The sequence below is a fragment of the Labeo rohita genome, chromosome 11 (genome assembly GCF_022985175.1).
Source record: "Labeo rohita strain BAU-BD-2019 chromosome 11, IGBB_LRoh.1.0, whole genome shotgun sequence".
NCBI lineage: Eukaryota > Metazoa > Chordata > Actinopteri > Cypriniformes > Cyprinidae > Labeo > Labeo rohita.
This window is the reverse complement of record NC_066879.1, coordinates 8,081,448-8,106,683: the sequence shown is the minus strand read 5'-3', so window position 1 is coordinate 8,106,683 and position 25,236 is coordinate 8,081,448. Positions and strand designations below refer to the sequence as shown.

General features: G+C 34.5%; 1 protein-coding gene across 1 annotated transcript in view; it reads left to right on the top strand.

Annotated features, from left to right (window-relative positions):
- grin3bb (glutamate receptor, ionotropic, N-methyl-D-aspartate 3Bb) overlaps positions 1-25,236 on the top strand; it is a 97,864-nt gene that overhangs the window by 1,472 nt on the left and 71,156 nt on the right. The gene's annotated exons all lie outside the window — the stretch shown is intronic.

Below are 25,236 nucleotides of genomic sequence, written 5' to 3'. Positions count from 1 at the left end.
GTTACTGTCATCCCTGTTATGTTTAAGACATAGCTACATCTCAACATGTATTTAAATGCATTTTTATACGATTATATATTTTTGCTCGTCCTTGACATTGAAAATGTGTCACCTGTGTATAATTTGTATCCACCAGACTGGACAGAAATCGACTTAACAAAATAATACCTAACATATTAATTATAGAAATCTAGATGAGTAATTAGATACACAACACAAGACAAAGTTCCGAAGGTGGCAGGCTTATTATAATCAGCAAATCAAGGTGCTTGTAAAACAATTTATGTAAGACCAACTAATTAACCACCATGCCCTCAATTTATGCGCCACCCGAAATGGCCTATACAATTCAGTGATTTATTTTATTTCTTCACTCTCTTTGATGTCAATGCAGATTCATTTTTGTGTAGATTTTGGCTTGGCTCTGAGATGCAGCTTGATGCGGACTAGCTGATCTTTCCCTCAGGTCACAACAGATCTCCTCAGCCTGTGTGTTAGGTTTGCGTTTGAACTGTTATGAGGCACCTGCTCTATAAGAGAAAAATGTTTCTCTGACAGGTGTGTTTTCTCAAGCAGAAACACATGCCACATTGCATTACTCTCAGTCAAGTATGTCATAGGCTGAGACAGTTTCACAGACATCAGTGTCAAATGAGACGTTCTGCTAAAATGCTGGAGTTAATGATATGGCCTAGAATACATTAGATGGTTAAAATGACATTTGCATGAAGCAGCTGTGCCGTTTGCATATAATTGTGTTTTCTCTTGTTTGTTTATTGTCATGTTTGATTCTGAATCATTGGCATACATAATGATATATTATGGCGTTCATTTGAGTGTATTGGATATTTTGCACCTGTCTTGGCTGCGGAGGGAAGCTTCATGTGCTGGTGTATTTGGCATGCAGCATTGGCTGAAAAGTGCTTACTTCACAAGGTACTTTAAGAAATTAAAAGGGGGGAAAAATACTGTAAATCTTACAGCCAGCAGGGGAAACGCATACATTTGTCTTGCCTAATATCCATCCATTAAAATCACTTCAGAGGCTTCTTAACATCTGTACAAATATTCAGTGAAAATCCAGTGAAATTCTTCACATCTAATTTAACATGATCTATTCGAATGGATTTTTATGTAAAATGTGCTTCTACCACATGTACATTTACTTACGTTAGACAGTAAAACATTTAATACAAACATATTGACAGCATCTAAAAAGTAAAGTTTATTAAACAGTATATTCATGAACTTAATATGAAATGATAACATTTTGTTCTGCTCTGTGTGACTTTGCTGTCAACTCGTCTTGAAGGATTACATAATGTTAAACAGGACTACAAAATGAGCAACATTTATGTAATCGTTTACTTGTGAAGTAATATTTATTTTCTTTGCCATGGGAGACATGCAATGACTGACAACAGAGGCATAAAATGCACCAAAAATACAACATAAAATCACAAAATTAATCAGTTTTTATTCATGCACTGTATTATTCAGCAGTCTTCAGCATCTATGTCTTTTTTTCAGTAACTGTAAATGTCAAATACAGCACTTGTTACTAAGGTGGGTTATCATTTGAATTTTGGTGATTGTGATTTAGATTCCTGCTCATCAGTTTCAGTTCATAATAAATTCCTAGTTTCGATTTCAATGCATGTATTAAAAAAATCAAGCCAAACGTTTACACATCAAACATATTTATTCATGCCTTTTTTGCAAAATATCAGCAGCCTAAAGAAAACCTATCTTGCTTGTGTTTTTAACAAAAATAACAGAACAACTAGACTAATTTAGATTTCAAACATTATTGAAGTCAAGTAAACAGTAGGTAATGAAATAATAACAAATAAATGACCAATAGCACAAATAAGTTCAGGTACTGAAATTAAATGTATTGATTAACATTAATGACACAGGTAGCAGCAGGAATATTAAACTGCTGTCACTTTAAAAATCCACTGAAGTGCTTTAAAATACGCTGCATTGTTGTATGTATTTCAACTGAAACCGGAAGAGAGGGTGGGAGATATCAAGCACTACAGTCCCCTTTTTTAAACAGCCAATAGTGTTTCATTTATATCACAGTTTGGAACTAAGCCATTGAGCTCAATAAAGCAGCATATGACAGCCACAATCTCACCCATATCTCTGTAAAATATAACATTCTGTGTAGAATTCAAATGGGTCTGATAGGTTGCGTGGTCTGTGCCAACTCGTACATATGATTTGCTCCATGCTATTGTGTCTCTGGACCAGGGCAGACCGTATGCGCGCTGCTGTGGTTCACGTGACACAGACTTCTTTCGCCCCAATGGAAAGCACATTTACATTTCCTATCCTCTATATAGTGCACTACGTGCCATTCACTATACAGAAAATACAAATTCTGTGAACAAGTGACTGATTTCAGCTTCAGCGTCTATTTATAGTGTAGGGGATGGGACGCTTTGGATTCTAGAGAGCATTTGATTGGACAGAAAGTGTTTTGAGAAGCTTAAGTGCAGGGTGATGTCATCAAAATCACTGATCCATAGTTAGAGAGTTAGAGACTGTAAGTTTTGAATTCCTATATCTTGTAAATGTGAATTTTATCATTGTTTTGGAGCACACTAGCTTATAGATAATCTTAATTAAAAGCCAAAAAACGCCCATATTGATTACACGGGGACTTTAAGACCGAATGCACGGATCCAACTTGTAACCATGTCTCAATAATTGTTTATTTCTGGGCAATCTTTTGACCCAGAAATAATCACGATAAACTAATATATTTAATTTAAAAACCATTTTATGCTACTTAATGTTTATCTTTGAAAGAATACACAGACAAAGATATCGCTTTCAAATTCTCACAACCAATGGCAAACAGTTTTTTTTTTTCGTGAATATATGGCTAAGGAAGGACAGATGCAGGTGCAAAGAGAGCAGAGGATAGATGACAAGGCAGTACGAGCAGCTAATTTGGTGCTGGTAATTTTAGGAACTGGTTATCAACAGTATTGAGTATTGAAAAGTTACTTTTTAAAAGTAATGCATTACAATTTTGCATTACTCAGTTACTTTTTATAAAAAGTAATGCATTACATTACTTGCATTGCTTTTTGTCACCTGGGCTGAGGTTGCTTATTTGTTTTCAATAACAAAAAACCCAAAGGTTTTATTTTTGGCAACTGTAAAGGCCCTTTCACACCAAAAAGTGAAATGAATAAGCCTGAGGCTCAAGTGTCTCTGCAGCTCACTCCTGATTTCCCCATGACAGCTGTCAGTGAATGAATGGGAAAACAAAATAACTTGCGTTACTTATTTGAAAAAGTAACTCTGATACTTTGTTGTAAATGTAAAGGTAATGCATTACTTTACTAGTTACTTGAAAAAGTAATCTGATTTTATAACTGGAGTTACTTGTCATGCGTTACCCATAACACTGATTAGAAATACCCAACCTTGTTACAAATTCAAAAACTGGCACCTGAAGAAGATTTCCGACAGCATTTAAGGCAGCAGTATCAAACTCTCATTGGTTCTCGCCTGCTTTGTCGCAGATTATGAAATTCATTGTTTCGAGGGATTTGCGTTTGACTGAGAAATGCGCACACGTTAAACTATTGTTCACCAGAGTGGATTGTGACCGCAGCACATCACCATTTGGACGTGTAAACAATGAGACCAGACTGAATCATTCTTCCTAAATATAAAGACTTAGGCCTCACCAAGGCCATTATTTGGGGTTGGGCCATACCTCCTAAAGATGTTGTCCACTGTCAGTTGAATGATTATTACACGCTTGAGTCATGATGCTGACATCGGACAAGTGTCACAGGGAGATCAGACGTTGACAGATCTCATTGTGTAGGCTGTAAACCTCCATCTATGTCCTTCTGCAATCTGCCAATCAGTGTGAAAGCTCACGGTGCTCTGCTCTCGTGTGTAACGTCGCTCAGGCAAAAATAAAGGCAGGCTGATAATAGGGCTTGTGAACTGGCTGCTGCTGTAATGCTTATGGGACGCTCTGGAGCTCCGGGCCGCTTGGATGCGGCTTCACTTGATCTGCTAATCTTGCTGTTTGAGGAGAAATGTGTGTTCTTCAGTAGGCTGGTTTTTGCCTTGTGTTCTGTTCATCAATTGTTGGAGCTCCATGCGGAGATGCACACAGGGCAGTGATGCAGTGTGAGGTTGTTTTTTTTCTCTCATTGTTTTGTTCCTCACAGTTTGCTTTGTGGAGGATGTTGCAGTTCTAGCACATCAGCTTTGAAACTTTAACTCTCATGTTTTGTTAGAGGACCTGAAAGCCTTTTTAACTGACCCCAAACAGAAACAATGTTACCATAGTGGGTGACAGTGGCTTTCTGATAGAGTGCATGCCTCACAGAAAAGGAAAGCTTCAATAATCTTAGCTGGGTTTCAGTTAGATTAGAGGAACATCATAAAAGAATTAGATAGAGACACAAAAATGAAAGTTCTGTCATTAGTTACTCACTTTCAAGTTATGGTTTAATGAACTCAAAAGAAGATATTTTGAAGAATGTTGGTAACCAAACACTGTTTTTTTCACAAAACTGTAGAGGTCTATGGGAAGCAGCAACTGCTTAGTGACCAACATTCTTCAAAAATCTGCTTTTGTGTTCAGATTACAACTGAGTAAATGATGACAGAATTTGCATTTTTGGGAGAACTATTTCTATTATTAGTAGCAGACGCAGCATTGCAATCTGAAGGTTTAATACAATAAATAGCAATTTTTATACCTCTAAAATGTGATGTAATCATCAGTAAAAAGTAATAAGATTTCCTTACACCTTGGATACATTTGAATCTTGATTATTATATTCAAAAATATTTTACAAAATATGATTATGATTTTTCAAAGTTCTACTTTACTTAGATTTCATATTATATTCAGTGTGTTTCTTTGGTTTCTTTGTGAAATTTACCAGCAGTTTCTGAGTGGAGATTGTTTCTACACCAAATTTTTGTTCAGTACATTTGAAAAGTCACACCACCTGACTTTCTACAACCTGAAATAACCTTGGCTCCAGGGTTGCCAGGGTTTCACAACAAAACCTGCCCAACTGCTTCTCAAATCTAGCTCAATCGTGTTTTGAAGGGGGTCCCCTGGTAAAAACCACATTCTGGGGATAAAATACAAATTATTTTTTGCAGGGGTTCCCCTGGTAAAATTCACATTCCAGGGATAAAATATCACGTTATTGGGGTCACTTCAACCCGCAGACATGAAAAACAACCCACAGCAACAGTGTTAAAGTAGCCTAATTACGAGGGGAAATCATTGACTTGGCAACACTGATTGGCTTGGTCAAATTATCTATTAAATGACTATATTTTAAAAGACTTATTTAAGAGAGGGTTTACATAATATAATTTCCTCTTACATTTTTCTGCATGTTGGTCACACCATGTGGTTGACTTGGCAGACTGAATGTCTTCTATATGCACTACTGGTCAAAGGTTGGGATTAGTTATGATTTTTAAAAAATGTTTTTAAAAGAAGTACCAAGGCTGCAGTAAAAAAATAAAGTAAAAACTTTGATATATTTGATAGAGTAAAATACCTGTTTTCTATTTTGTTATATTTTAAAATCTAACTTATTTTTGTGATGGCGAAACTGAATTTTCACTATAGGGATGTAAACAATGCACCCCGAGCTGGTTGAAAATCAATACAAATATATGATGATTCAAATAGGTTGAGATGTTGAACGAATCGTAGAGGTAGGACTTTATATGAATGTATCTTGAGTCTTCATAAAAGTTTAGAAGGTATTTTCTTTTCATTTTGTCTCCATATAATTTAAGACCCTTTACTCGGCAGCCATATTTGCAACACCTCCGGGCAGCTATTTCTGGCATTCAAGACCAAGTCCTAAAAGAATGAGGAAATTCCGATATTTCAAAGACTGCTTGCGAAACTCACAATTAAAGTACAGATTTCAAATCCGCAACAAAATCTTAAAAGAGATCTTTATTTATCTATAGTATGGAAGCCTATTTCCAGCACTAAATAAAAAATGTAAAAAAGGTTATTCCGACTTTTTGTCTCACAATTCTGATTTTTAGCAGAATTGTGTGATACAGACTCACAGTTCTGACTTTTTTTCTCAGAATTGTGAGATATAAACATGCAATTGCGAGTTGTAAAGTGAGATCTGCAAGATATAAATTCACAGTTCTGACATTTTTCTCACAAATATGAGTTTGTATCTTGCGATTCCAGCATTTTTTTTTCTTACTATTGCAAGTTTGTATCTCACAATTCTGACTTTTTCCATGCAATGTGAGATATAAATTGCGAGTTATAAAGATTCATTTTTTAATGGGAGAAAAAGACTGATATTTTCTTAGAATTGCGAGTTTATATCTCACAGTTCTGACTTAATAACTCGCAATTGCTTGTTAGAATTGCGACCTTATATTTCTTAGAATTGCGAGTATATATCACACAATTCTGAGAAAAACGTCTGAGTTTATTGGGGCAAAAACAGTAGTTAATGGTTTGTTAATAGCGAGAACTGGACGTTAAAATAAAATGTGACAAGTCACAATTGCGAGATATAAACGTGCAATTCTGAGAAAAACATCAGAATTGTAAGTTTATTTCTCAGAATTGCAACTTTATTTAAATTGTGAATTGCAATTGTAAATTTATATTAGGCAATTCTGCAAGTCTATATTCCACAATTCTGAGAACAGAATTTTTTGTATTTTTTATTCAGTGGGAGAAACGGGAAACTCTGCTCATGTGTTTGCATAATGATGCATTTAAAAGTTAATGACCAAACATATCATTATAAAAGTTCATGGTGTTGCTGCAAATGAAATATAATGCGGATAACATTAAATATTTTTTTTTTTTTTAACAGGTTAGACATTTATTATTTATCACTCAAACGTCTTTCTCTACCTGTCCATTGGTTGCACATATCCACCATGTTTGTAGTTATAATCGAATCCTTTCCTACACTGTAAAAAACAATTTGTTGAGTCAACTTAAAATAATCTGTAACCTGGCTGCCTTAAAATTTTAAGTTCAGTCAACTCAAAAAAAGTTTATTCAACTTGAAATGTTAAATTATACTAAGTGACAACTTAGATATTTGATTTGAATCAACTTAAAATTTTAAGGCAGCTGGGTTACTTACCCATCTGTTAAGTTTAGCAAACACAAATATCTAAGTTGTTACTTAGTACAACTTAACATTTCAAGTTGACTAAACTTATTTTAGTTGACTGAACTTAAAATTTTAAGGCAGCAGGGTAACAAATAATTTTAAGTTGACTCAACAAATTGTGTTTTTTATTTTTTACAGTGTACTGTGAAATGTGTTGTGGGCGATATTAACCATTAGAGAGCACGTTTATCTGCACTCCGAATTCTAACCAGAAGTAGTAAACCATCCGGGAAATTTTGGCATACTTTTTAAAACATTAATTTTATTTTCAAATACTATTTAGGGCACACAGTATGCGAATTGGGACACAGCAGTAATTTTCATAAGCACAGCACAGCTTTGTTTACAGCTGTAACCAATGAAAAGCTATATTGCTGCTGTTCCATAAGCTGTCAGAGAGTGAATTCACATTTTATTTTAGCCGATCTGCTGTTTTTGTTTCATTTGATATGTAATATAGTTTCACTAAATTTCACAAAGTCCATTCTGTTTTTGCTTCAAATGGAAAAAGACCACAGCCAAATATGCAGCATTTTGTCGCAGCAATTATGAAATGACACTTTTTCATTTATAATTTGTCTTAAATTTCATTTTGTTAAAAAAAAGAAAAATTGCGAGAGAACTGAAAGCTGAGTTAATCGTTACATCCTTAATTATCACATATGCGTTCCTTTAGAAATCATTCTGAAACATTAACATGAACAAAATCTTAATTAATCCAAATGTTTGACTGGTATGATTAACAGGCTTCAGCAGTCCAAGGACATTTATATTACAGATATATTTGCTCTTTGTCTCATGTCCTCGCAACCAGCTCTGCCTCCATGAACTCGATTAAAACAACAAATGTTCTTTCTTGTCTCTAATTTGCAGTAGAAATGTAAAAGAATGACCAGAGGGGATGCCATAAAATGAAAGAGAAACCCAGTGCATAGAAAACCCCCAAACGCAAAGCTGGAGTCTATATCTGTACAGCTGTAGCAATGTCATGCTGCGGAAGTGTGCTATAAAGACCTACACAATAAAAGGAGCTTCCATTGACTGTTGCAGAGCTCATAAAAACGTCACTTTATTTTATCACAGTTTATCACAACACCATAAAATTTATCGCAATCCAGTAAGAGAATTGTTAAACTGGCAGTTGCTAAATGGGCAGCGTTCAAGTGCGTTTGATTAGAAACCGTCTCTGCAGCAAATATTATTAAGCCAAAGCCATCTAAATATTTTACCCCAATCCTCACTGTGTGTGTGTGTGTGAAAGGCCACACGTTTAGTTTGCTTAACAAAATATGTGAGATTTTAAAGGTCACCCTTGGGCAGAACTCAAGACTATTACTTGCTCCATGAATTTATAGATCATAAAATCCAGGTCTTTTCTGAAACAGCACAAAATTGATCCAGAAATTGCAAAGGACTCTAGGTACTTTAATAAGAAAAGGTGTGCAGTTCAAGGAGTTTTTGCTGCTGAACAGTTCAAGAAATTTCAGTTAACAGAATCAGCTTCTTTTGACGACACGAATGGCCAGTAAGCGCAAGCGTTTTGCTTTGTGTTTTGCTGATTGTTCAAAGTTCAGCAATCTAGTGGTCATTAATTATTATGAATTAGGTGTTGTTTTAACACCAGAATTGCAAGGTGAACATTTATCAGGTAACATATTGTTAGCTAGTTGTGGATACAATGATATCTTGTCCCAGGAGCTTATAGATGCACCTTCCTGCTGTTCTACCATTTTGTTGAAATGTTTCACAATTGTTTAATGTGAAAGATTCATAAATATCACTACATTTGAACTTAATATTCAAAGACTGTGACTCTGATGTTTTGTACTAAACTTCCCCATTCCAAGAAATACCCTCCATGGATTGCCTGGTGGATAAAAATCGAGGCTGTTAATACAAATCAATCCCAGGCAGAGGTGAATCCCATGCGCTACCTAACTACTGTAATTACTAAGATCACAATCTTTTCACTGTTGTGACCTTGAACAAAGCGCTTAACTTCATGCTGGTCCAGAGGGACTGACCCTGTGATTGCTGTACTCTGGAGGCTTTTAGATAAAAGTAATGTTGCTTATCATTGTTACAATAATGGGTAATGTTGTTCTCTAATTCTAGAGAGGAAAAACATGTCCTATATCTTTAATTTCCATTTGTTTTAGAAATAGCATCAAATCCACTTTGATATTAATGACAGGTTGCAAGTAGATTGTTATTCATACAAATATTTACTGTTTATTTTAATCTCACTCCCATAAAACCTTTCACCAGACCATTTATTAACACTTCACGTAGATTAAAACTGAAAAATGTTAGTATGTTATGAATAATTTAAAATATCTCATGATGTGCTTTAAAATGTAATTTAAAATGTAGTTTAAATTGTTTTGGGTTTTTCAATGATTTCCCTTATTTTATGTTTAACAGCTAAAACAAAATTGCTACTGAATTTTATACACAAATGGTTTATTAGAATATCTTGTTATATTTAAACAACATCTTGTAGTTTCAATTCGTTATTAGTTATAACTGAATGATACTACCAGTGTTATTTTAGTATCATTGTGATACTAGTTTTTGTTAATATTTTGAATTCAGTTTTATTTTTATTTTTTTCTGCTTTTGTGTTAAATTTAGTTATGTTTTAAAAGAAAATGTTGTGTTTTCGTAGATTTTATTAGTTTTTGTTATTTTGAAGTGTATATAAAAAGTTTTTATTTTGGGGGTTATTTTATTTTATTTTATTATTTTATTGGAAAATCATTATATAAGGAAATATTATTATAAAGGGAAATAATTGAAAAACTCTAAACAATTTATGTACTTTTTCTGTGGAATATAATGGATCATATAAAATATGAGTTTAAAATGACTAATTAAATAAAAATTTAATTAAATTATTATATTAAATTAAATATTTTATTTATTTATTTATTTTGTTTTTGTTTTTTTTATAATGCTTGTAGATATGGTTTGATGCCACTTTACATATTACTTGTTATGGTTTACCACAAGTATCATTTTATTTACAAGTTTACATTAAGGTTTATTAGTTAACATTGGTTAACAACATTAGTTAACATGAACTAAGAATTAACAATGCGTCTACAGCATTTATTAATCTTAGTTAATGTTAATTTCAGCATTTACTAATGCATTATAAAAAGCAAAATCCAGAATGACCTTGTTAACATTAGCTAATGCTCTGTGAACAAACATGAACAAACAATGAACGACTGTATTTTAACTAAAATTAAAGATTAATAAATAGTGTAATAAATTTATTATTCACTGTTTGTTCATGTTAGGTAATACATTAACTTATGTTAACAAGTAACACCTTATTGTAAAGTGTTACAGTTAACTTTTTGGCTTTTCGATAGTGTGAGACTGTTTATATACTGGCTTTAAAGATATTTTTTCATAATGTTACAATTGTTTCAAGTGAGAGCTGTTCTCGAGCAACACAATGCCAGACTTTAACACTTGAATCTTATTTTCAGTTCTAACTGAATTATCTTTCTTAATTGACACCCCCAATTTCAATGTATGTTGCAATAGAGTCAGGAGTTATTTGTGACACAGAGATCAGCGGAACGCAAAAATCGATATGAATTTAATCAAAATTCCAGGAGCCAGTTGTTGGGTGAAATGATACGGTGTGTTGAAGAAAGCGTGCTATTTTACTAGCTGTTAATTTGGGGCGATATACACACTCCATGACCTCAGTGTAAAGTGAGCAAACTCTACCTGTATCTCAGCACGGGAACTGATTCACTACACGAATCCTTCAGAGATTGTCTGAGATGTTTATACACTTTTAAGTATGTTTACATCCAGCCTCTCTCAATCCACTGTCTTACCTAAAACTCGACAAGCAAGTGATCAAGGAGGTCTAAAATACCTGGAGAGAGTTATGTGTTAACATTCCCGTTAATCTCAAAGAGAGCTGCTCGGCTGGCACAAGCCGGCCTGGGAGTACATGACCTACATGCCATGCGACTTGAGCTGCCGGAAAATGACGTCCTGACAGATCTGACTGACTGATGGCACCATGAGAACAGTCTCCAGTCCTTCACTAGCGGAGCGTTAGATCTCTTGCTCCAGGCTTATGCGTGAGCTGTGACGTGAAAAGCAGCAGACGGGGAAAAACATAAGTCTATTTCATGCTTTTAAAACCCTCTAAAATCGGACACTGGTGAAACACGTAGTATAATGAATTTTTGATTCATATGGTTTTATGTGATCAGTACACAGCTGTTGATGAATGGCCATCAATGGAGCAGCAGAAGACAGAGACCTCGGAAAGAATTACACGAGTCAAACTTTCTGTTGCCACAGGCATTATTTCGGGCATTTAACTAAAAACTCATACAAAAAACTTGTTGCTAAAATGCAAACTTGTTTCTGGGTTTTGGCCTTCAAAAATATGTCATCCCTGCAGGATATATTATTTAAAACCCATACTGTTTTGAAAAATATTAAACCTCATATTAATTAGACAACATGTTGTTTACAAAGTTAAAAGGATAGTTCATCCAAAAATGAAAATTACCCCATGAATTACTCGCCCTCAAACCATGCTATGTGTATACAACTTTCTTCTTTTAGACGAATACAATCGAAGTTAAATTAAAAAAAAAAAAAAAAAAAGTCCTGGCTCTTCCAAGCTTCATAATGCCAGTGAATGGGTGTTGAGATTCAATAGTCCAATAAAGTGCATCCATCCATCATAAAGAGTACTCCACACAGCTCCAGGGGTTAATACAGGCCTTCTGAGGCAAATCAATGAGTTTGTGTAGGAAAAATATCCATATTTAAAACTTTATAAACCATAATCTCTAGATAAGTAGAGATTATGGTTTATAAAGTTTTAAATGTGTATATTTTTCTTATACAGATGCTTTGATTCGCTTCTGAGGGCGTTAATTAACCCCACGGACCTGTGTGGAGCACTTTTTATGACAGATCGATGCAGTTTTTTGAGTTTTTTGGGTGGTAAAGTGTACCAGTAAAAACTAAGGCTGTAGATAGAATATATAGAATAAAATAATCATAGTGAATCTCATGATTCCCAGACCCTCTGAATGATATTTTAAATAGTATTAATGTCAGATTTGTTTTTATTTTTGCAAGATATTTAAAGATGTTTAATTTATAACATGTTAAATTTGACAGACATCAAATACATTTTGTAAAATTGTACTTTATCAGACCCTAGTTTGAAAATTCTTGGATTGAACAAATTAGATTTGTACTTTGATGGTGTTTTATAATTATTCACTCTCTATTTTGTAGGATGGATTATTATTTTACTAAATACAAAATAGTTAATATAAAAAACATTGTCTGGAACAACATGAGTGAGTAAATGACAATAGACTTCCTTTAACAACTGTTCATTAAATACTCAATATTTAAATAGAAACACAGATTTAACATCAGCAAACTGAGACATGCTGCTGTAACGCCTCTAGACCGGCCTTCGAATTACCGTCTGTGCCCTTGACATCCTCAGACCGTTGCGGTTGTGTAATTCCCCTCTACCTGATGCTCTGTCTCCTGTCTGGATCTGTGGCGACCGCTCGCTGTGTCAGAGCGAGGCAGACTTGATGAGCAGTGACTTGATAAGTAAAAAATTGAAGGAGTCCCAGAAAAGAAGGCTGTAGAGGCGTAGAGAGATAAGTTATAACGGTGCACAGGTGTGAGACAGTGATAGGCAGCATTGCCTCCTGGGTACAAGACTTCTGCGGGAGATTTTCACCCCTGACGTTTGGAAGTGACAGTCTGGCCTCTGTGGGAATGTTCTGGCCTGTACTAACCATATACCAGCACTATGAGGAAACCCAAAGGGCCAGTTTAACAGTGATTTCCTTTAACTCCCCTAACACATGTGCGAATTAGCATGAATCTTTGTAAGAGCATATGCTTGTTAAATGTTTGGCTTAACTGTCAAAAGAACGATTCCCTCTTGGCTAAACAAAAGCAGATAACTGAAAGAATATAGTTGCGTAGAGACTGCCTTTTCTAGTGTCTTTTAGCTCTTTCACTCTGGAACAAACTTCCTCAAAACTTTTGTGCTGTCTCTACACTCCAGACCTTTAAAACTGATCTCAAAACTTATTTACAATATGTTTTGAATGTAATTGATTGTCTGCTTCATTTTTCAGTTCCATGCTTGCTTTTATTACTTATCTGGTACATTAGGTGATCTCTGTCTGCTGTATATTTGTATTTGTGTTCGTGTTATCTGTCAGCTTTATGTAACGCGTCCTTGGGTTTTTGAAAGACACTATATAAATAATACATTATATTATATATATGCTATATCTTTGACAGAAAAGGGAGAATTGAGATCAGTGTGAAATTAAATCATTCTCCAGGATTAGTTTTGTGTGTGTGTGTGTGTTTTTTTTTTTTAATGAGAGGTTTAATAACAGCCAGTTTGAAGGTTTTTGAGACATATCCTAAAGACAATGACAAATGAATTATATTTAGAAGAGGATCTATGACTTCTAGAAGCACCTTATTTAGTAGCTTTTAGTAGAGTCTAATATGTATGTTGTTGGTTTAGATGATTTAACAAGTTTATACAATTCTTCCTCTTCTACAGCAGAGAATGAGCTGAATTGTTCTTCGGGAGATCTATCTGATGCGATACTATAGCTGACGGTAATAATTTTATCTCTAATAGTATTGATTTTGGAAGTAAAGAAGTTCATAAAGTCATTATTGCTATGCGTATGGGAAATGTCTCCACCTGCTAATGCTTTATTTGTTATTAATTTAGCCACTGTGTTGAATAAATACCTTGGGTTTGTGTTTGTTTTCTTTAAAAAAAATATAAAGAGTAAACAGATATAGCAGTTTTTAAGGCTTTTCTGTAGGTTGAAGTACTTTCCCTCCATGCAAAATGAAATACCTCTAATTTTCTGGGCTGCTGTCTTTTGGGGCATTAGTGTGCTTGTTATACAACGGTGTTGGACTCTTTGCATTTATTTTTTATTGCATTGCCCACATCTAAAATACAGTTGAATAGTCAGTGCACAGAACCAAGTCTCTGCCATAATTTTTTTTTCTTTTCATTAATTGGACATACATAACAATTGGAAAAAAAGTTCTGTTTTATCACAGCTTTAACCTCTAATGAGAGCAATAGTGACGATTTTGTTGATTATATTATTACACCCCGCGTCTAGGGTACGTTAAGGGCATAATAAAAGAACGGTTGTGGTGCTGGATTCCCCAAAAAATCACTCCGGTCAGGGACCAAACAAGCACACCAGTTAAGTACAAAATTGTGATGTTTATTAGAGATTACACGTGAAACATAGAGAGCATCTCTTCAGGGTGGCCACAGGCCAACATAACAAACAAAAGGAACCTAGAAAAGAAAAACGAAAAACTAAATAACCTAATTACATTGGAAAAAATAAAATACAGCCAGCTTACCTAACTGCCTAACCAAAAACAAAGCCCAACAGATTTACACAAAAGAAAAAGGCAGGACACCCCTTTGCTCTGTTTCACGAGGTGTGCTATAACTTTAGCAAAGAGTAAAAGCTAACTTTAAGCCACAAAACATTAGTGTTAACATTGGTTTGGCCGCTGGCTGGAAGAGGAATCCAGGAGCTCCGAACTCGAACACGTTCGCACCAACAATGAGCTCGCCGGCTGCTTGCAACCGGCTTCCTTAAAAAAGACCCCGCCTTAATCGAGCGACCAATAACACGCCAACACCCCAGCATCATTCAACCTATGAGGAAAAAAGAGAGAATAAAAGCAACACAGTGCAATACAGGAAAATAGCAAAAAGAAACGATCATTCTTATAACATATATATATAAAAAAAACTGTCTTTCGTTTTCTTTTAAAGAAGCAAAGTGGGACATTTAAAATATAAGCATATCTGGACAATTTTGAAATGTATAAATATAAAAACTTTTCTTGCATGACAACATACTTGTTCACAATTATTACCTCATAGTTGACCAGATTTGACAATCTCACATAATAAATAAAATACAAAATTTAACAATAGAAACAACAGTGTTGATGCCTTGATACACAACAGTGTTTTAAATCTCACTCGATTAAAATGATTAAAATCAAAATTATTACATTTTTGTAGATTTGAAAGCAGAAATATTACGTTTATCTTTTTAATTTAATTAAATTCTTTTTTATAAATTAATTTGTTAAAACTTGCAAGCTGTGAAGTTGTCCCTCGTAAAAAAAAAAAATCCTAAGCCATAATTTATTTAAAATACATTTATTTCATACTAAGTATGCTTCAAATCCATTAGCATATTTATTGACACATCGCTTAAGACTTACTGATATAAAATTATAATTAAACTTTATTTGGAGTATGTCTTTATTGCATAATGCACATTTCTTAATATTATGCCTAAATGTGTTTTAATATCACTATTAATAAGGATTGTATGATCTCTGTATAATATCAGTCTTTAAATGCAAGATATTTAAAGTGTACCTAGAGTATACTTGCAATAGTTCTGCTTTTGCACAATCAAATATGCTTCAGCATATCTTTAGTTGAACCTCAGCACTATTTCTGTGCAATTCAAGTGCAATAAGCACAAAATTAGTTGTTACTATATGACTTTAAGTATACCAATTTAGTATACCAAAAGTACAATAATATAAATTAAATAAATGTAAATATGTAAACATAAATCTGTAAATGTATTTATAGTATACTTACCACAAAATAACATTTCATGTTTTTTCTTCTTTTTTTTATTGTTTGTTTGTTTTTTAATGCAAGGGGTTCTTGTGATTTTATAGTCGTTTTATTTCATTATCATGGCAATGGAGAAAGGTTTAGTACAGTAAGTGATTATTTTCCAAACTAACATTTATGATTTGACTCATTTTAACTACCTCATTTCTTAACTACATGTTAAGAAAAGTCAAAATTCCTTTTTTGTGTGTTCATCAACACGCAACAAATGCTATCATTTAAGCTAAACTTGTACAAGGAATATTCCTTCAAGAGCCTCTTTTGTGTGTATGTATGTGTGTGTGTGTGTGTGTTCATTGGAAACATGTTGTTTCGTTACCTGCTCGTTGATGACTTGACATTTCTTGGGGTTTAAAGTGGCTTCACTTCAGCCATTAAAGTGATTTGTAATGACCATGATATACTACCCATGTGCTAAATGAAAGGGAAAAAAGTCCTTAATTTGGCTGCTTACCCACTGCTGTCTACAAGCTTAATACTTTAGTCTTGATAATACCATTAAAAGACCCAAGAGCAAAAGAAACATTTGTCTACCACAGTGCTGCTTTTTGCTCAGATTAAGCACTAGAATCGATTTTAAGTGTCTGGCCATGAGAGAGTAAATGTTTATCAATGATAGCTATTTAGTCTTTAATTGAAGCAGTGATTTACAATACTTGAATGGGCTAGTAACTTGAATTCTGGTAACTGGGTAACAATTAGAATAAAAGCAAGTGACTCAATAAGTGAATACATAATATATTCTTTAAATAAATGCTTGCTTTTTCTGAACTAATTCACCCAGAAACAAACATTTTATTATCATTTACTCGCCCTCATGTTGTTCCACAACAAGACTTTTTGTCACCCAGAAAAATATATTTTGAAGTCCTTATAAGTCCAAAAAAAATAAAAAATAAGAATAAAATAAGAATATGGAATAAAACTTGCTGCAAGTGAAAGACGTAATGAATTTCACCTTTTTAAGGATTGATCCTGCATTTTAATTCTTATTCTGTAAACACAAGGAAGGACTGCTTTAAATTTTTAAATCTGTACATTTGATTCTGTTCTGAGCCTTTTCTGATCTCTTCTTCTTCTTTGTTCATCTACTCCATTACCCATTGATTCCCTTTCTTATTCATGTACTTGTGCTTTCTCTATGAATGAGTTCCGCTGAGTAGGCTTTGGCAGGTTGAAGCGTGAGATGGGCTCTGCATTTTTGCCCTCCTTTAAAACTAATCCTTTGTTTTTCACTCTGACTGCAAACTATCTTTTGGCAGGCGACAGCCTCATTGGATTCTAGCAGGGCAGAGGCGCCTGCCAAAGCTTCGTCTTCCCAACACAGCGCTCTGATATTAGCCAATTCTTTGTCATGTTGTGCTCCTACTGTTTGGGTCGTGACCGCCATTTTCTGAACACCGCTCTGTCTGAGCCTCTGTTCTGATGCGCCGAAGTCTGGGTCGCCTGCGTGCCTTCGGCTGTCGTCTGCCAGGGGTCTTGACAGAGGCTGTGCTAAACTGGGGCAGCTCTGACCCAGTTGTTGTAATAGACTGTCAGGATAAAGGGGCTGATGACAGATGCTTGTGACGCGCATTTCAAACCAGCCACTTCTCACTGACCGATGTAGCAGCAGGGGTGGACCTAACACCATAGCAAAGGTATACAGCTGACAAGGACCCCCTTAGAAATTTGACGTGCGAAGAGCTAGAAAATGCCACTGGTATATCATACCACTAAAATAGCTGTTTATTTTCAGTGCTTCTTAAGGAATATTGCAGGTTCGATATGAGTTGAGCTTCAGCAACAGCATTTATACCATGGTCAGCTTTGTTAATAATGTTTGCAGCACAATATTTGACTAGAAGGATAAAAATTACACTTATTTTAATGACGGAATGTAGTTTTAAGAGTTTTTTTTAGGCAAGAATGTACTTGTGTAGACTTTAAATATAAAGATAATGTCTATTTGAAAATTTGCTTTGACGTTTGTGAAGATATGCGAAGATAACCTCGGCCAGATCTTCTGGAATTTGCTACTGACTTTGATGTCTCTATAGTGGTTAGACATGAGATGCAATTCATTACTGGTAAATCTAATGGGCAGGGTTTCATTAATCTATTATTTGTTCCAGAGCAAATAGTTCTGGCTGAGGGCAAAATCTCATCACATTATATTTTATGTAACTTTAATGCTGTATATAAGAGTGCTGCCTTTGTACTTTGAACAAAGATATTGCTCAGCAGATTGAAATTCTTCATATTGTGAATATAAGATTGAGCTGAAAAATGAATGCTGTATCAGATGCAGGTATTCATACTCGATCAGTCCAGCTCTGTCTCATAATACTCTTCTACACAATACAGCAAGCTTTTAATACAGTGATATAATAAACTTTCAATGAAGCAACTCAACGTTCTTTCGTTACTAGTCCTAAAGTGACGTTTTCGAGTTAGTGATGGAGGCTTGGGCTCAGCTGTTAAACTGTCAAACTGAGATTTAGATCCGTGGCTGAAAGAAGTAGTTCTGCACAAAAGAGAGTTTTAAAGATATTTTGTTGTTTTTTCTTATGTATTTACACACTCATGCCGTTGAACTGTTGTATAAATGCAATATCACACTCGTAGCAGTGCGATATAATTGTATATCAGCACGTTGTGATTACCTGCGGCCTCGTGTCTAGTAATCGTTCAATAAAGAGATTGATAAACGAGTCAGTCAGAACATTCTCTGTAAGTTATTTTTAGGTTATTTAAAAAACAACCATCCTGCAGCGTTCTGGGAACGTTATTTTATGGTTGCAAAAAAAAAAAACATTAGGGAACATTCTCTGTAAGTTATTTTTAGGTTATTTAAAAAACAACCACCCTGCAGCGTTCTGAGAACGTTATTTTATGGTTGCAAAAAAAACATTAGGGAACATTCTCTGTAAGTTATTTTTAGGTTATTTAAAAAACAACCACCCTGCAACGTTCTGGGAACATTATTTTATGGTTGCAAAAAAAACATAAGGGAATGTTCTCCAAGTTATTTTTAGGTTATTTAAAAAACAACCACTCTGCAACGTTCTGGAAATGTTATGTTATGGTTGCAAAAAAATTAAAACTAAAATAAAAATCTAAAAATAACAATTAGAGAACATTCTCTGTAAGTTATTTTTGGGTTATTTTAAAAACAACCACCAGACAATGTTCTGGGAACGTTATTTTATGGTTGCAAAAAAAAACAAAACTAAAAATAACCATTAGAGAACATTCTCTGTAAGTTATTTTTAGGTTATTTCAAAAATAACCACCCTGCAACATTCTGGGAATGTTATTTTATGGTTGCAAAAAAAACATAAGGGAACGTTCTCTGTAAGTTATTCTTAGATTAATTTAAATACAACCACCAGACAATGTTCTGGAAACATTATTTTATGGTTGCAAAAAAAAATAAATAATAATAAATTAAAAATAACCATAAGGGGATGTTCTCTGTATGTGATTTTTAGGTTATTTCAAAAACAACCACCCTGCAACATTCTGGGAACGTTATTTTATGGTTATTTTATTTAAAGTTCTCTATAGCTTATTTTTAGGTTATTTAATAATAGCCACCATGGAACTTTCTGGGAAAGTTATTTTATGGTTACTAAAATATATATATATATATATATCCTAAAAAGAACATTCCCCTAACGTTAGTATTTGGTTCCCAAAAAAAGAACTAAAATCTATTGTTAAGGGAATATTCTGTGTTTGCTGGGACTGTTTTTTTATTCTATAAGGCTATAAAAAATGTTATAAATGATAAAATAATATGAAAATAATAGAGGGAAACATCTAAATAATTTTTGTAGTAATCAAAAATATACAACAAGTTTAGCTGTCTATTAAGTTCGACTTTGAATCTAGAATATTCCATTAATACAACCCAGCAATGAGGCAGAAAGTCTCATCCATAAATGGAAGGACCTAAAATGATCTTTCAGTATAAAATCATGATGGGTGATCATTTTAATTAAGCTTACACCTATCACCTCAAACTAAATTAACAGCAGAAAATAGCACAGTGCGGCCTGGGGGAAAACCCAGCTCAGGAAAAACCCAGTCAATGTGTTTTATTTTGTTTTGTGCTCACTTCTGTCTGTGTAGTACGATCTTGTGCAATTTAGTGTGCTGTGTGTACTGTATAATGCGATATATAACTTCTAATTTAGAAGATGGAGCCATTCGACGATGAGATGTTTATTGCGAGTTACGCTCTGTGGCACTACAACAGTTTGTTTATTGCTTTATAACAGTTTGTTGTGGTTTTTAATGAAAGGTTTGTGGCTATGAGTCTTTTTAGCTCTCCTCACCAGACCACAGGCTTTACTCAAAGCATATTTATCTGCAGTCTCCCTCTTCTCATTGCAAAGCTAATTAGGTAAACACAATAAGCCAGCAGATTTACCAACAGATATTACAGAAATTTATTGGCTAGGCTAGACGATCAGAAAATATTTGGCAAATTGAGATTATTGGCATCCTCTGTTACACATGCCAGTTGGATGATTAACAGAAGAATGATTAAACTTCATTAAACATTGATCATGTTTTTTTTCTGGTATTAGGCTTTAAGTATAGCAGGGTCATGACCATCATGTAAAATACTGATCAACGGTCAGCAAATTTGGGTTTGTTACACTCACAATAACACATTATAGCTTGTAATGTGTCATACACAGTTAATCCACAACATTCTCTTTTAAAAACATTTTTGTTAAAAGCTTGAAGGTTGATATATTATATAATATAATGTAATACCATTAACTATGGAAGCCTGTTTCCACCACTGAATGAAGAATGAAAAAAGGTAATTGCTACTTTTTAATCAAACAAATCTGACTTCTCAGAATTCCCGAAATGTAAACTCACAATTATAACTTTTTTTCTTGCGATTGCAAGTTTATATCTCGGAATTCTGACTTTTTTCTTGCAATTGTAAGTTTATATCTTGGAATTCTGACTTTTTTCCCCTGCATTTGCGAGTTTATATTTTGGAATTCAGAATTTTTCTTACAATTGCAAGTTTATATCTCGGAATTCAGAATTTTTTCTCGCAATTGCGAGTTTATATTAAAGCAATAACCCCCAAGAAGCCATAGTTTACAGTGCAGAGTTACACTGCAAAGCAGAGTTATTCCATATATGTAGTAAGTTTTCACAAAATAAAACAGAGCAAATAAAGTGTAATGATATAAATAAAAACAGTATTCTTCCACCAAACAATGTAGTTCCTCAGAACCAGTTGTGGTTGTAAAAAAGTGGTTGCCAAGCAACACACAGAAGCAAACAAAGGTGTTTGTCTGTAGAGTAATTTGCAACAGCTTTGATCACAGCTCAACCAATCAGAATCAAGGACTGGAACTATTTGTTTTATAACTTGCAATTATGACTTTTCTTGCAATTGCGAGTTTATAGCTCGGAATTTTGACTTTTTTCTCTCTTGGTTTATATCTTGGAATTCTGACCTTTTTTCCTCAGAATTCAGAGTGGTAAACTCACAATTTTGACCTTTGTTCCTGCAACTGCAAAATTATATCTCGGAATTTTGACTTTTGCTCTTGCAATTGCTATTTTATATCTTAGAATTTTGACTTTTTTTCTCTCGCAATTGCGAGTTTATATCTTGGAATCTGGACTTTTTTTACTCAGAATTCTGAGAAGTAAACTCTCAGTTCTGACTTTTTTTTCTCACAATTGCGAGTATATATCTTGGAATTCTGAATTTTTTCCCTTGCATTTGCGAGTTTATATCTCGGAATTCAGAATTTTTTTTCTCGCAATTATGACTTTTTTCCTCGCAATTGCGAGTTTATATCTCAAAATTCTCACTTTTTTTCCTCATGATTGCAATTTTATATCTCAGAATCCTGACTTTTCTCTCAAAATTGCAAGTTTACATCTTGAAATTTAGACTTTTTTTTTCTGACAATTGCAAGTTTATATCTCAGAATTCCGAATTTTTCTCACAGTTGCGAGTTTATATCTTGGAATTCTGACTTTTTTCTCAAAATTGTGAGTTTACATCTCAAAATTCTGTCTTTTTTTCCCTTGCATTTGCAAGTTTATATTTCTGAATTCCTCATTTTTTCTTACAGTTGCGAGTTTATATCTTGGAATTATGACTTTTTTTCCCCTCATGATTGCAAGTTTATATCTTGAAATTCATACTTTTTTTTATGAAAGCAAGATGAAAGCAAGTCTACGTTTAGCTAAAATTACATTTTTTATTTATTCAATATAACTCCTTCATGATGAACAGGACCATATTAAAGAACATTTAAAAAAAAAATCTGTTTTATTTTTTTTTTCAATACATTCTAAACAGAGTCGCTATTATTTGCTGTTAAAAAGCCCTTACAAGTTGCCAACTGCATGCTACACTTCTGTTCAAGAGCCTAATAACAGGGTCTTTGGACTCTAAATCTGGTGTTCTTATTCCACAAGCCCTCTTTAAGCTCTTTGGAAACACCACTGTACCTTGTCCAAATGCGAGAGGTCGAGGGAAACACAGATACTGCCATGTCGCAGCAGCTGTGGAGCAGCCAGGATTACTCAAGAGCCCAACAGCAATGATAATGAAAGCACATCAGAGCCGGCAGTCCTCTGATACCACATCTACTACATCCTTAGGAGTCCACATAATGATGGGGAACACAGACACATCTTATTTAGGGTTTATTGTTAACACAGCTGAAGCCAAGAAAATCCAGACCTTATTACAAATAGCTCCTAATTTGCTCTTTAGTTCTCTTTATTAAACTAGAGCAACTGACTTCTCCCTGACCCTCCTGCTGCCTACAGCCTCTGATACAGTCGTGCACTCTTATTGTCTTTCTTCTGTTCAGATAAAGGGGTCTGAGCCATCCGAACAATTGCCATGAGATCAATGTGAAAGCTAATGCATAGTTTCCTGCAGATATTATAGAACTCCTCCATAGATGTTTAAGCCCTTAGCAAAGATGATAAAATGACCTCTCAAACTGTTCTGCTGTGGGAAGAAAGCATTCAGCTAAGAAGAAATAAATGTAAATGAAGTCAAATCCTTTTTGAACTCACTTGAGCTATATTAAGAATGTACTAAGCATTCACTGTGTTTTTTATACCTGAAATTCATTCATAATTTCTTTAATTAATTCATTTATTCTGAAGCAGAATCTCTTTTCATGTCAACAGACTGGATCGTCTGACAATGGAAGCTCTTCTAGGTCTGGTTTGCTTTTATCTTCTGCATATGTTTGTGATGCACATTGAGAGCATCACAATGTTTATGTAAGATATTAATATTTTTTAAAGAAGTCACTTATTCTCACCAAGGCTGCATTCATTTGATTTGAAAGTACAGTAAAAATTACAGTTATACAGTTTTATTGTGAAATATTACTATAATTTAACAATTTACACATTTATATCTTACAATTCTGACTTTTTTCACAGAATTGTGAGTTTATATCTTACAATTCTGACTTTATAACAAAATTAATAACTCTAATATAAACTCGCAAATCTGACTTTTTTTTTTGAGAAATAAAGTCAGAAATGCGAGATATAAACACAATTCTTACTTTTCTCAGAATTGTGAGTTTATATCTCACAATTCTGACTTTATTCTTTATTCTGACTTAATTCTGATTGCGAGTTGTTAAGTCAAAATTGTAAAATACACTGACCAAAATTATAAACGCAACACAGGGGTCCGAAAAACAGTCAGTATCTGGTGTGACCACAATTTGCCCCACGTATTGCAACACATCTACTTCACATAGAGTTGATCAGGTTGTTGATTGTGGCCTGTGGAATGTTGGTCCACTCCTCTTCAATGGCTGTGTGAAGTTGCTGGATATTGGCAGAACTGGAACACGCTGTCGTATACGCCGATCCAGAGCATCCCAAACATGCTCAATGGGTGAGTATGCTGGCCATGCAAGAACTGGGATGTTTTCAGCTTCCAGGAATTGTGTACAGATCCTTGCAACATGGGGCCGTGCATTATCATGCTGCAACGTGAGGTGATGGTCGTGAATGAATGGCACAACAATGGGCCTTAGGATCTCGTCACGGTATCTCTGTGCATTAAAAAAGCCATCAATAAAATGGACCTGTGTTCGTTGTCCATAACATACGCCTGCCCATACCAAAACCGGCACCATGACCACTCGATCCACAACACTGACATCAGCAAACCGCTCACCCACACGATCCCATACACGCTGTCCACCATCTGCCCTGTACGGTGAAAACCGGGATTCATCCGTGAAGAGAACACCTCTCCAAAGGTGAGCATTTGCCCACTCAAGTCGGTTACAACAACAAACTGCAGTCAGGTCGAGAGCCCGATGAGGATGACAAGCGTTCAGATGAGCTTCCCTGAGACGGTTTCTGACAGTTTGTGCAGAAATTCTTTGGTTATGCAAACCAATTGTTGCAGCAGCTGTCTGGGTGGCTGGTCTCAGACGATCTTGGAGGTGAAGATGCTGGATGTGGAGGTCCTGGGCTGGTGTGGTTACACGTGGTCTGCAAATGAACATTCAATTCTCGGGCAACAGCTCTGGTGGACGTTCCTGCAGTCAGCATGCCAATTGCACATTCCCTCAAAACTTGCGATATCTGTTGCATTGTGCTGTGTGATAAAACTGCACATTTTAGAGTGGCCTTTTATTGTGGCCAGCCTAAGCGTTGCGTTTATAATTTTGGTCAGTGTATAAACTCGCAACTGCGAAAAAGGTCAGAATTTCGAGATATAAACTCACAAATCTGACTTTTTCTCAGAATTGCATGATACAAACTCACAATTCTGGCTTTTTTTCTCAGAATTGTGAGATATACTGTAAACTCACAATAGCAAGTTATAAAGTCAGAATTGCAAGGTATTTGTCTCGGAATTGTGAGATAATAACTCGCAATTTTGTTATAAAGTCAGAGAATTTTGAGATGTAAACTCGCAACTGCTAGCAAGTTTAACACACAATTCTGAGAAAAAAAGTCTGAATTGCAAGTTTGCAATTATGACTTTTTTCTCAGAATTGCGTGATAGAAACTCGCAATTGTGAGTTTATAGAACACAATTGTGTGGAAAGAAGTCTGAATTGCAAACTTATCATATGCAATTCTGAAAAAAAAGAGTCAGAACTGTGAGATAAAAAGGTGCAATAAACTTTTTTTTTTGTTTTAATTTGGTGGCAGAAACAGGCTTCCATAAAAATCAACATTTATTTGAAATAGAAATATTTTGTAAATATGTTTAATGCCACATTGATTCATTTAATGCTTCCT